The sequence below is a fragment of the Bactrocera tryoni genome, unplaced genomic scaffold, assembly GCF_016617805.1.
Source record: "Bactrocera tryoni isolate S06 unplaced genomic scaffold, CSIRO_BtryS06_freeze2 scaffold_11, whole genome shotgun sequence".
NCBI classification, from domain to species: domain Eukaryota; kingdom Metazoa; phylum Arthropoda; class Insecta; order Diptera; family Tephritidae; genus Bactrocera; species Bactrocera tryoni.
In genome coordinates, this window is record NW_024395824.1 from 16,929,445 (window position 1) to 16,944,282 (window position 14,838).

The window sequence follows — 14,838 nt, forward strand, 5'->3', positions numbered from 1 at the left end:
GAAGCCTTATAGAATATACACTTGATCACCTTTTTGCACGGTTAACTGAAACAGTAAATCGTGCAAAAAATCGGATTTATTTAAAACTCACTATTAGGACTAATTTAAGAAAAAATTCGTGCAAAATAAATTAAAATGTTTAAAAGAAATCTTATTTTTTAAATTCATAAAATTAAAACACTGTAGATTTCATGGTATTATATAGTTATGTATTATCGTTAAAAGGAGAAAACAAAAAATACTCTGAGAATGGTAAAAAAATAAAAATAAATTTCAAAGTTCATGTAATGTTACATTTATCTGTATTATATAAAACAATCGTCATTAATTGCAGTGTCTTCTTAGCCTTTACTTCTTCATACATTACCGTAGCAGTCTACTGCTTAATGCATTTGGTGCTGAAATCTTGCAGACTGTTCTGTGTTGTGTCTGATTTTTTATATTGTACGAGGCAACGCCTCTAAAAGGCTTTCTATATATCTAACTTCAGCGTCGATGGTGGCATTGATCTCTTGAAGGACCAAGACCGAGAAGATTTTTCGCAAATAGCTTGACGGTCACAATTCTGGCAGACCACCTTGTATTAGAGAGACAGTGAAGTGAATTATGTATTTTGAAATTCAGACTTTCCTAACCAGTGGCGTAGCTACAACTTCGGGCGCCCGGGGCCAAGGATGTTCTGCCGCCCCTATATCTACCTACCTACAAGTTTCATGAGGTGGTTCGAACAAAAGTGAATGTTTACAAAATATCTTCGATATTAAATATATAAAATTTAGGAACTACAAGCCACGCAAATTCTGAAGCTCCGAAATTCTCACAATACGGTTTTTGAGGAAATTGATAGTAAATTTACAATACATCTAATTAATAGCCATAGAAAAAACCCATTTTCGCCCTATATCTTGTACACTTTTGACACAATTTGCAGGAGTTTTTGCCCGAATTGGAGTTTTAAAAAACAGCGAAGATCGTTTTGCCGCCCCCAAGACGTTGCGCCCTGATTTTTATTTCCTCGTTTGTTGTCAATTCTATAAGTTCTTCTTCCAGCTGAGGTGACATTGCTGTGTTGACATTCGAAAACGGATCCAACACCCAGTCTGGTATTTCCAAGTTCAAAATGTCCTGGTATCGTTCGGTTAAGTCAATGTGGAGATTTTCCAAATGTTGGCAGTAGGCAAACAATTCGTCGTTACTGCATGATACTGATAAATTCGGAAAATTGTGAAACTCACGTGTGCCCAGATTCTTTTTGTGTAGAAGCAGTTTGGCTGCGAAAGCAGCAACGACGTTTTTTGTTTTAATTAAATTTAGGTTATCGCCTTGCATTTGGAGATTCATTTCGTTGGACAATTTATACAGGTCTGTCATGTAAGCTATATCATTCTTTAATGTTATGAGCTTGTCTTGAAATTCTGTATCTTTAGTTTCCAAGAACTCGATAACAGAGTCAAACAGGTTGTAGAATCGAGTCAGACAATTGTCTCTTGATAGCCAACGAACTTCAGTATTAAACAACAAACGATTGAAATCCTCGTCATTAGTAACACAAAACTGATGAAATAATCTATCATTCAAAGAGCGGATTTTATTGACTGCTTTGATGACATATTGCAGTGATTGAAATAGTTTTTCACATAAGTTTCTAGCAACTAAATGTTGTCTATGAATAACGCAATTTACACCAAGGACAACTGTAATTTTATTTTTTAAGTGCGCTATGAACCCTTTATGGCACCCTGTCATAGCCGGAGCGCCATCCGTAGCAACTGAGATAGTATTTTTCAAAGGAATTTCTTTCTCATCGCAATACTTTTCCAATACTCGTATATTGAATATGGTTTCGCCTTTTGTATCGGTCTCTAAATTTCTATCAAATAATAGTTCTTCACATATTTTCTCATCATTAATAAACCTCACGTAAGACAACAACAATGCTTCATTAGTTCGTAAAATGGACTCATCCAGCTGAATTGAAAATTGACTTGACCTCAGGTGATAGTACAATGATTCTTCAATGTTTTCAGCCATGTCATCAATTCGTCTTTACACAGAATTATTACTCAAAGGAATTTTTCGGATAATATCTGCGGCCGGTTTATGAAGCACGGTAGTTATTACTTCATTTATTGCTGGCAATATTAACTCTTCTCCGATGTTATGTGATTTGCCTTTTTGAGCAATTAACATAGAGATATTGTACGAAGCTCGAAGTCCGTAGTCATCTTGCTTAGCAGCCGCCGAAAATAGTTTTGTTACACTACATTCTTGTCTCTCTTACCTGGATGCATTTTATTCAAATGATCTTGCAGTCTTGAAGGTTTCATTCGAAAATGTTTTTAGACATAGAAGACACAAAGGCGAGGATGGGTTTGTGGGACTTTCAATGAACCCGAATTTAATGTATTCCGCACAGTATTACCGTCTCTTCTTTTTTACTTCCGACATTGTTTTGCTTTGAGAAATACGTCTAACTTCGCGAGTAGTGTTAAGGAGGCGTAAGTAATGCTCATCTATTGCGCGCAAAACCACAAATGAATATAAAATAAATATTACATTGTTTATACAGGAATGCTTAAGCACAATTATTATATAGTAGTCCCAAAATATGAATTCTTATTTTTCCTAGAAATACATTTGTAAAAAAAGCATCTTTCTCCTTTTCGTATTATCTTATTTTTCCCAGAAATTCTTCTTCTTCTCTTCCCAGAAATACATTTGTAAAAAAGGATCTTCCTCCTTTTCTTATTATCTTATTTTTCCCAGAAATACATTTGTAGAAAAAAGGATCTTTATCCTTTTTTATTTTCCACATAAAAGATTTAAGGAGTTCAAAAGCTCAGAACGTGCGTTACATCACCTACCTACCCGACGTCATTTCGCAAGTGATAAAATAAATTATTCAAGAGCTCAAAGCATTCGCTACATCAGCTCGAACCTACCTACCCGACACCTTTGCGCAAATGATTATATTATGATAGCAAATGCCCACATACAGATTTGGAAATGGCAATAGCAATACGTTTGATAGTTAGTATTCTACAAATTCTATCCTGTCGAGATGTCCCGTTATGAAACGGAGCGACCGATTGACATGATTTTCATTTTTTCTATATTCAATAAAATAGGACAGATATATGAACTACGCGGAGAGAAATATAGAACCGAGTTTGAGCAATCTTTTAATTCATATCAGTTGATGTTCACAAGTTGTTGTTGAGAGTCGAGAGCTCATGTAGTCGTTGTCTAAGAGGCCTCCTAGCTAATTAAAATTACAAATAACCCCCCAGGCCTCTACACAACGCCCCCATTTTCTTTCTGGGTCTCTTACCGCCCTCCTTGATACCTGCAGCGCCCACAAGGGAGCGTTATCGCCCACTTTGGGAAACACTGGTTTAAATAAACGCTCGGATCGACAACCTACTATATTAAAAGCATTATAATTTTTTACTATTCACTACATTTTTTTTAAATACGGTTCTTTCGAGAACTCCCGGCCTGGGGATTCGTCTCCCCCCAATCCCCTTCTCACCCTCTCAGGCCTGGATATATATTAATACTTATTTACATATGCCTGCGTGTTGTAGCAAACTATCGTGAGAATTCCGTTGCTTCAGGGGTGAAATAAGTGTTAGACGCTAAGGGTGAATCCTTCCACAAACATTTCATTGGTCAAGCAAATCAACCAATACCTTCGAAGAATACAATCTTGCGTGCTCTCTTTCCTCATGTGCACGTGAATTTTTTGAGTTTTTATCTATTTTTCCCCGACTTCGATATTGAAGCCTATGCACCAATATCTTAACTTCACCACCAATTCTGTTACATACGTTCATTTCTATTTCTTCATACATATGTATGCATGTATGTTCTCGCACCGAAAATGAAGCTTTGCATGGGCAAGTGGAAATTATACATACATATACTTACGTATATGTTTACAAATGTATGCCTACCTTAGAGGAAGCACTGAATGGTGATATGAGAAAACACTAGTTTAATTTAAATTTATTGTGCATAGAACCATTCGTAGACATTAATATACATATGCACATGTATGTACGTGTATATACTAGATGAAGATATGTTTAGTTCGAGTTTGAAAGCTCAATGTTAAACGATATGCTTGAATTTCCAAAGTCGTTACGACAGATTTTGTAAAGTATTAACAAATTGGAGGACTTTAAATTTTTATAATCAAAGCATACTAATTTTCATATCATTAAACTTTACCATTGCGTACAACATACGTACATATGTGCAGAATGTCATCTGAATGAGATCAAGCTTCCTCCTAACGTATTACTTACTTTTTGATTTTCTGTCGACTACCACTTACATATGTATGTATGTATGTATGTAAATAATAACTAGAAGACCCCGATAACGCGTTGATGTGCCCAAAGTATACCAGGTGTGTTCCACTAATGTAAAATAAAACTTTAAACTAAGATTACAAATAAATATCGTATGTTATTTTTTCATGTTTTCCGATTTTTGTTATGTAAAATGGAAATAAAGGTTAAAAGTATTCGAAAGCAAATCTCGCAAAAAAATCATTGTTAGTTTCAAGATTTGTGATTTCAACAGAGATGAAAATTGCCAAATTATCGTCCCCATTCGATAATATACACTTATGCTAGCGCTTCTTCCAATCAACGGAACACTTACCAAACTTTATTCGGCGATTTTCATCTCTCTTGAAATGATATGTTTCATCATTAAACAAGGTTTCGACGTAACTTCACAGAAAAAGAAGAAAAGAAATAATAATAGTCTTAAACGTAATGGCTTTTTTCGTTGATCCAGGATCAAAAGGAGTTCTTTGCGGTGACTATCATAAATCCTTGGAAATTAATTCTAAATAACTCGCACAAGAAAAAATTGTTTTGTCTAGTTTGCTAATTATCAAATGACTCGAAACGTATTTGTCGCATTATCAAATCTTATTATTTACTTCAAATTATCAGAGAGTACTTCTTAAATTATTTTAAAGTTTTGACTACCTCTAACCTCTAAAAATACAGATCACCTATGTTCCTGTACGAGTACGCAAATGATTTCCCTTGGGCGATATACATAGTATGTATATTTTTGATGGAACTTGGTGCGCAGTTAATCTTATAAATAACTAGAAAGAAAGGGCTAAGTTCGTGTGTAACCGAACATTTTACACTCTTGCAACTTGCAAAGGTCAAAGACCGGGAAATTCCTTCAGATGCTTTATATAAACTTTATATAAAGTATCGACTTTAGTACGACGATTTTATTCGATTTTGGATATGGCGCCAATTTTATTCATTTTAGCCACAAAGATAACTTGTTGTGAGTAAAACAAGCTCTCTCTTTTTCATTGAGATCACTCACATAGGAGGAGATTCCGCAATAGAAATATATAAGAAAGTCTTGTTATTTACACAATTTATAACTTAAGAACGGCTGAACGGACATAACGATCTTTTATATTTTAATGTTAAAAGTCAAAACAATTCACATATAAACAACTTATATTTCAAATCAAGAGCAAAATCCTTATAAGAAGCATTTGCATATTTTTTTATTTCAAAAAATAAAATAACATCAAACAACTACTGCCAAGGTACAGTAATTTTGGTTGCCGCATCAAAGAAATACATGCGTCAAAAGTGTACGCTCATCTCATTCCGTTTTGGTTATTGTATCGCACAATACTCGAATTTATATCAAAATTCGTTTTTATAATAAACTCTATCTTATTAAAGTCTAATTTTATAGATTTGTTAACGGTTTAGATAGTAATGAAGCCAATACGAAACGAATTAAAAAGGATAAATCGCAAAATATTGGGGTTTGGCGAGGTTCGACTGATTTTTCATTACTCAAATATAAATACTTTAAACTTAACGCAATTTTAGGAAAATAGTTCACATACTGACCCACATAGTTAAGTTCTAGAATAAAGAAAACCATATACATATATTTTATATAGCGACCGATATATTCGATATCAATATATTAAAATTAAAATTAAATTAAAAAACATTTTCTTAGTTTCCTTAAGATACCTCACTTATTGACGGTGAACGGAAGTTTGAAAATTCTCTTCGTCTGAAATCAAAATGTTAGAGGTAGGAATATAAAATTTACTGATCTGTATTTAAATAGCATTAATTGTAATTTCAAAATCTTTGCTTTCACAGAAACTTGGCTAAAGCCCCGCATTTTTGATAATGAGATATTCAATAGTGAATTTGAAATCTTTAGATATGACCGGCTGAGCAGAATACGACGTGGTGTCCTGTTTGCTGTACATTCTTCAATTGCGTCTGAAGAAGTCGATGTTCCTCATGCAGACTTCATAGAATTTAAGTGCATTCGAATTTGGGCCTCAATCGGACTTATCTATATAGTATATAATATACTGCATTGCTTCTTTAATAAATATTATTTTCTCTATGACTAATAATACTGATTCCATGATTGTTTTGGAAGATTTCAATTTACCGTGTGTATCATGATGATAACATTATTGATGATTTCATCATTCCTGTTAGTACTCGTTTATGTTTTAACGAGTTCTTAGATGAAATGTCGGTTTGGGTCTTAATCAAATTAATTTAATTTCAAATAAGTTTACTAAGTTCTTAGATCTGCTTTTCGTTGATTACGCTTCAATATTCTCTGTTGTACGATTATCATCCAGCTTTGGAAATTAATATCGAAATCATAGCATACTTAGTTCATAATAATACACAAGACCTTAGTTCTCGGTTCAACTTTGCGAAAGCTAATTTTAAGAGGATTAATTCTGAGCTTTCTAAATTTACTTGGCCAGATTACAGTGGCAATATTGATTTTAGTACCTCTCATTTTAATGAGACTATTTTAAATTTATTTGAAAGATATGTTCCGAAATCTGTTGTTACTCAAAGAATTAGTTATATTTATGGTTTTCGAGAGAGTTATGTAAATTAAAAAATACAAAATCTCGTATTTTTAAACTTTTTAAAAAAATTGGTTTAGTTGTTGACTATTCAAAATATTCTAAATTGCGTCGAAAATTTGCTGAACTTAACAAAATATGTTGTAATAGTTATATAAACAAAGTAAAAAATTGTTCCATGCTTTCGTCCTGCGTTTGAAAAGCTACGCTACCCCCGTAGTAATTCGTTTTGCTATTGCTACCGCTCTCACTTTGACAGGAGCCGTAGCAGATTCATAGCAGAACAACGAAAAAGTATGTGCTCTGCTCTGCTCGGAGTTTTGTCAAGTGAAAAACTACCATAGATAAATTGATACGAAACTCTTTGATTCGAGAGAAAGCTGCCAAAGCTCGCATTTTTTATGACATTTGCCAATGATGCCACTGCAGAAATATATTAGATTGGGCATTTTATAAATAACTTTTGGGTATTTTGCTATTTCCTCACTACCACTGAGGTATGCAAATAGCGCGTTATCCATATTATTTTTGATTACTCGGTTCCCCAGTAGGCCTGTATTACTCATAAATATATATAAATAACTTACATACTACCGACATCTAATTCGGCAATATTACGACTCTTTGGGCGCCGCGATGTGACGGTGCGGATGGATAGAGGAACACCTCAGGATTAAAAAATATATCATATCTCAGACTTATAGTTTTCGAGATATTTGTATTTAAAGTTCAAAAATTTGTGAAAGTAATACACGCTATTTCACTATGTTTACCTGAAACTGCACACATTTTCCAATTAATATATTTTTATTTACACTGTACACATTGAATCATATTTAAATTTTACATTTATTTACTTTGAAAACTATTTAGCGCACCTACAGTTTCAAAAGAAAATCGTGCCTCGTTCGTTTTAGCGCTATTCTTCTGGCATCCCGCCTTTTTCACTAACTGATTGATTGATTGTGTTTTGTTGCCAGCTCAGAAAAAAGATCAGGGTCCGCTGCCAGCTGATAAGCGATAGAGTAAAAAGAGTTTCTTATCATTTTATGCTTGAAACTACAGCAGTAGCAATTGCCAAAAATGAAGTGCTAATTAAAATTTTATGTTCTCCGGCTTTCTAATTTTTCGTCTGCGTTGAAATATAAGTCTACTATTTACAGTGAAAATCTCACAATTTCTAATATAGTTGCTGAATTCTTTAGGTCCAATTAATCTTCAAACTCTCCAAAAAATGTTCCGCATCATCAGAAGTTATGTCTGATTTCAATAATTAATGCACCCACCATTTCGAAAGTATACATCTTATATCAGCTAAATATGTTAAAACCATGACTGTTTTCGTAAAGAGAAATCTATAGTAACTAATTTGCTAGAATTTGTAACACATGTATCAACAGGCTTTAGGGAGAATAAGATAATGAGATAAAGTAAACCATTAAATTCTTTTGAATAAAATGGATCTTCTTGGTTTTTAACTAATGTTTCTAAAATGGGTTGCTTCTTTAACTTTTTCTGACTTAATTAATGTCTTGGTCCAATTCTGTTCTTGTTATTTATTAATGATATATCATCTGTTATTAAGTATTCACGAGTTTTGTTATATGCTGACGATGTAAAACTTTATAAATCATATACTTTATATAGTGAAAGATGTCGGTTGCAAACTGACTTAAACAAGCTAGTTTCTTGGTGTGTTAAAAATGATATGCCATTGAACCCTACTTCATACGTAATACAAGACTTTAGCTTACAGCAAGCATGCAGTTCTATTGATCTGGGAGAAACTATGGACCCCAAACTCAATTTTAATCTTTATGCATCTTCCAAAGTTTTTAAGGCTAAAAGCGCTCTTAGTTTTGTTAAACGTTGGTTTAAAAAATTCAGAGATTCGCTTAATAAAAACATTTCTTTTTACATCTTTGGTAAGGTATTAGAATATGCTTCTGTGATTTGGAACCCAAGTTATCGAGCCCACTCGGAGAAGTTAGATTCCGTTCAAAAACAATTTTTACTTTTTTGCCTTAAGTCATTTTCATTGGGATTCTAGGTTAAATCTTCCCCCATATAATAACCATTTAAAACTTACCATTTAAATCTTCCTACACTCGCTAGTCGTAAAGAAATGCTTGGTATAATATTTTTTGTAAAACTCATCAATGGGTTCTTTCTGTAGTCCATTTCTGTTTTCTGATATTAATTTGAACGATCCCACTCGCTCTAGACCTTTACTTTTAAAAATTTTCAGAACAAATTTTGAGTTAAACGACCAGTGATCTAACAGACTCACTCTTTACAATAAAAAAAACTTTTTTATCTACTCTTAACAAGTAACATTTAAAAATAATAAACTTTAATCTAATTCTTCTTTTTGGCAGTTATAATTTTTGTTTGTGTAGCCGAGCACCTTAAGATCGCAACGCTTAAAACTCTCTTGCCTTTTTTAACTCGGCTGATTCCGCTCGTTTTCGGATTGCGCCCCGTCGGTTGGGCAGGAGGAGGGTAATCTTTGGGTATTATTATTATTATTAAAAAAGTCTTCTAGGTGTATGGGGGCTAAAGGCCCCACAGAGTTTCATTAAGATAATTCATATATTGACCAATATATATAGTGTAAAGTCAACCGGAAATTAGAAAATGTTTAATATTATATATATTTGTGTCAATAGATGCATTATTATCAAGATTATCCTTGCACTTCAGTACTCTGATTGACCAATGCTTTCGCCATATTAAATTTGGTCAAAATTTACGAAAACTTGGTCTTGAAGAATTACAGTCTGATTTCGATTTCAGTTTTCAGATGTGATATATACATCTGTATTTAATTACTTTAACCCTGGACGTGATTTGTTAGTCGATTCGACCAACAGTCATCGTGTTTTACAAACTGCAGCAAAATAACGATGACCGTCTAGAGTTAAAGTGAAAGAATCATATGGAATTTAAAATTTTGTTATATAGGAGGAAGGCATTTTTTTTCACTACTTTCACACATTAAGAACGCACTCAAATATTTTAAGTTGAGACATACAGAAATATTTGATAACGATATTTCATATCCAAATGAGCAACAGATAATTATTGCCGCCGAATCAAGCAGCTCTGGCGACCCCTAACTAAATTTTAAAATTTTATTTATTACTAGATACATAGATTTCATGACTCTAAAGATTTGTGAAAAAAACATACAGCGGTTTTCAATTTAAAAGTTTCAGTCACCATTCCAAAAATCGATCACAAAATATATAATTTTTGTATTGGATTTCTGACTATTTTTGGAGAAAGCACTTTGTAAACACTCATATAATTATAGCTGTCTTCGATTCACCAAGCCTTTAGGATAAGCGAATCGAACAAACTATACTAGATGATCAAATAAGGGGCAACAATTGCAGTGCAACACTGCGCTAACATGTGATGGTGCGTTTTTATTTACATTGAAACAGCAAATTGATCAAATGAGAACAACAACAACTACGGAAGGGCGGCACGTTGATAGCAGAGATATATAGCGCAAACAGCCAAATAGCAGAAACAGTCAAAAACACTACTACCCTCCTTCCTTAGCGAGTAAAATGTGTTATAGCAGAACCAGTGAACAACGTGCCTTCCTTCCTTTACCTTCCTCATCGGCAAAATGTGTGAACAGTGAAAAACGTGGTAAAAACGCAGAAATGAGCCATCTTTGTTTGTTTACATTTGAATAATGTTGCCATTGCCCAATAGGCATATATAGTTTTGAGCACATCTTTGTTTTCAATTACAATTTTTTACAATATAAAATATCAAAACTGAAAACAAACTATTAAAAATAGTTTACATAATTATAAATAATAGCATTCGACTCTGATTTTGAGTTATTTTATGAAAATTTCAAACATATTGAAACATATTGAACAGATTGAATTAAAAAAGTTGATAATTACTATAATATATCGATAATGGCAATCCTGCGTTGCGAGAGAGCAATCAGCTGCCACGTTTCAACGGCAAAAATCCAAATGCCGTGAATTCTCACGTCATCCCACGTCAAAGAGAGAAGGGAGTAGCGTTTTTCACTGTTCAGTTACATTGCGCGCCCACAAGATAGGTCGTGCCAGCTGACTCGGGCCACGATTTTACGTTTTTCACTGGTTGTGCTATTAAAAGTTGAGCCCGTGGTAAAAACGCAGAAATCAGCCATCTTTGTTTGTTTTCATTTGCACAATGTTACCATTGCTCAATACGCATATAAAGTTTTATACACATCTATGTTTTCAATTACAATTTTTTATAATATAAAATATCAAAACTGAAAACAAACTATTAAAAATAGTTTATATATTTATAAATAAAAGCTGTTTCGGCTAATAAAGATATGCTTAACTCATCTCTCATTGAAAGTGAGAGACTAATTGTAAACGTTAAAACCTCCTGAAAAAATAATATGTAAACAGAGGGATTTGTTGCCTCGTTCAGGACCACTAATTAAAAATGTGAAAAAATGAAAATTAAAACAAAATGCGAAATTTAATTGTATTTGATGAAACGGTTTGTAATGTTAAGCATTATAGTAATAATTTTCAATAGAAAATGTTTATTAACACTTATTATTTGAGAGCTAACAAGCTTAAATGCCATAATTAACTATAGATATTAAATAGTTAATAAAGGTTATAAAAAACGCTAATCTAGAGGCGCTCTCACAGCTGAATAAGTTGGACATCCTTTATCTATGTTGATGAATAAATGCAGCGTGGATAACATGGTACGAAACTCCTCTCTTTGCTTATTGAGAGAGCCCATGAACTTTCAGTTTTGCCAAAGTTGTGTGGGCGTGGCAGTGGGCCGATTTTGCCCATCTTCGAACTTAACCTTCTCATGGAGCCAAGAAATACGTGTACCAAGTTTCATCATGATATCTCAATTTTTACTCAAGTTACAGCTTGCCCGGACGGACGGACAGACGGACGGACGGACAGACAGACATCCGGATTTCAACTCTACTGGTCACCCTGATCACTTTGGTATATATAACCCTATATCTGACTCTTTTAGTTTTAATACTTACAAACAACCGTTATGTGAACAAAACTATAATACTCTCCTTAGCAACTTTGTTGCGAGAGTATAAAAAATCCAGTACACGTTACGAACAACAATAATTATAATGAAAACAACCTGCTAAGTAACAACAAATATTTTCAAAATATCCTTAATACCCTCTTGCGTTTTTTGGCTCGGCTAATTCCACATGTATGTGTATTAGGTTGTCCGTTATTTACCAAATTGATTATTTTTGACGAGACGACCCCTAATCTTTTAGGTTTCCATCTAAAAAAAAATATCAGACCATAAAAAGTCCTTAATTTTCATAATAAACCTTGCCCCAAACACGATACCTTTCCCATGGAAATAACATGGGATTTTTCCACTTTTTCCGAATATTTTTTTTCTCTGGAACTTTCTCGTTTGTAGGAATAAAAAAGTTATATTCTTGTACAGAATTACGAATACCAAACGAAGTTTCAGACAAGGCGACTCCCTTTCAAGTGACTTCTTCAATCTGATCTTGTAGAAAATAATTCCAGCTGCAGAACTAAACAAAAAGGTATAATCTTCTATTAGAGTGTACAGATGCTGGCGTACGCCGATGATATTGATATCATTGGTCTTAACAACCGCGCCGTTAGTTCTGCTTTCTCCAGAACGGACAAGGAAGCGAAGCATATGGGTCTGGTGGTGATCGAGGGCAAGAAGGAATATCTCATGTCATCAAACAAACAGTGGTCGCACTCGCGACTATGATCCTACGTCACTGTTGACAGTCATAACTTCGAAGTCATAGATAATTTCGTCTATCGTGGAACCGGCATTAACTCCAACAACAACGTTAGCATCGAAATCCAACACAGAATAGCTCTTGTCAACAGGTGCCAATTCGGACTAAGTAGGCAATTGAGAAGTAAAGCCCTCTCACTCCTTATTCCCGTTCTGCTATATGGTGCAGAGGCATGGACGATGACGACATCTGATGAGTCGACGTTATGAGTTTTCGAGAGAAAGGTTCTGAGAAAGATGAGAAAGATCCTGTCTGAAGTTAAATTTAATATCCCGGTTCGCTTATCGAGGCAATTTAGACCCTTACTGTTAAAATATAGTAGATCAAATTTTGAACTAAACGAAACTAAAATAACTATATTGCTTGCTCTCAATAATTGTAGTTCAAAAATTAGTCATAACGTATTTTAAATCTTAGATGTTGAAATTTTTGTTTTGTAGCTGAGCAGTTTTAAATCTCGAAGTTTAAAAATTTCTATTGTCTTTCATGACTGGGTTTATTCCGCCCCACACCTTGCTTGGGCGGGAGAAAGGTAATCCTGCAATGTTCTTAAATTTACATGACCAAGAAAATTTTTTTAAATTCTAATGTGTGTTTAGAAATTATGTTAGCTCTTAAATATGTACACTGCTATTGTTAATAATAATGTTATTGCTATTGTAGTAAGTTTTTCTACGCAAAAAATGCGATGTAATTTTTTTAAGGCACATTAAATATTTTTAAAGAATATTATATATTTCATTATTAAAAAACTTATATAATAGTAGTTTTATGCAGCAGAAAAATTAATTAAAAAATCAATATATCATTTTACACTACTATTTAGTAAAGAGCGTTCGGCGATCGGTACGTGCATTTAGAGGCCTACAGTTGTAGACAACCAAATAGGAAATGGCCTATAAGACATTCACCGTTTATTTGCTTGACTTGCATTACCTGATTTTAAGTTGAATTTTTGTTCACTGCAAAAACGACGCCAGCCAGCATAGCTTGGTTTGCCGTTGTTGCTTCACTCCTAGACGTCGATAAAGGGACAACCAGTGATGCCGCTTTGCAGATAAATATTGTATCCCAGAAAATGTTGAAAGTAAACCATTTTGTTTCACTTTTTCATTTTCAAAGTAACAGGACACGTGAAGTTAAGTATTCAATCAAAAACTAATGTAAAAATGAAAAATATTAACTATTAATGATATGTAAATATGTTTTTATTGATTTGATTTTAAGGGCTTGGAACAATTATAATTAAATTAAACCTAAAAAAGTATGACACTACTAATAATTTTATATAACTTTAAAGTTTGTTATATAATTTGTGCATGCGGTTTGAGCTTAAATATACTACGTTATAGGATTTTGTTCGATTTACATAATTTAGTTGATAGTTAAAACTCCAAGCAATTACGTTTTTTTTATTAAAACTATTGTTATCGTTTTGTTTGTTTAAAGAACTCCTGCAATGTTCAGACCCACTGATTTATTATGTGTGGTAGAATTACCAAAAAAAAATTAAATACATATGTATTTGACAGTTAGTGAAGAAATTCTAAAAAACATTATGATATTTTTAACGTCAAAAAGTAATAAAATATTTGTAGAAAAATACATGTAATAATAAATAATCATTGTCAAAAGTATTACAGCTGTTGTCTATGCATTTAAAACGGCAGCACTGATTTCCCCCACTGCTGTCATTTACGTCGTCTAGGTAAATTGTCTCTTCTCACCGAATTTCTTTTGCGCCATATTCGTTGCGCTATACGCCTTGTAATGCACTCTCGCTCGCTTATTTCTTAACAATGTCGATGACAGTGACTTTATACACTTACACATATGCACGAAAACTATATACAAAGAAATGTATTGTATATGAGCACTTTGGTTTGTGTGCCTCGTAGCCAAAGCCAACCACAGATGTAGTTATTGTCAGCAACGCTGTCCCTATCATTTACTTGCTGATTCTTTGCTCTTGCTTTTGCCTCTTTTCAACACTCACTGACCGTAATAGTGGGGTGTTAATGTAAGCAATGGCTGACTGTATATACAGTGTACACCCTCAACTTGTGCTGCAAGGCAACATACTAGTGCGGTG

At 33.5% G+C, this 14,838-nt stretch overlaps 1 protein-coding gene across 1 annotated transcript in view; it reads left to right on the forward strand.

Moving 5' to 3' along the window:
• Nucleotides 1–14,414: 14,414 nt before the first annotated feature.
• The window catches only part of LOC120779428 (protein pangolin, isoforms A/H/I/S), a 268,570-nt gene continuing 268,146 nt past the window's right edge, over nt 14,415–14,838 (forward strand). Inside the window, exon 1 of the mRNA XM_040111659.1 lies at nt 14,415–14,835. The gene's annotated coding sequence lies outside the window, so the exon portion shown is untranslated. The remainder of the gene's footprint in view (nt 14,836–14,838) is intronic.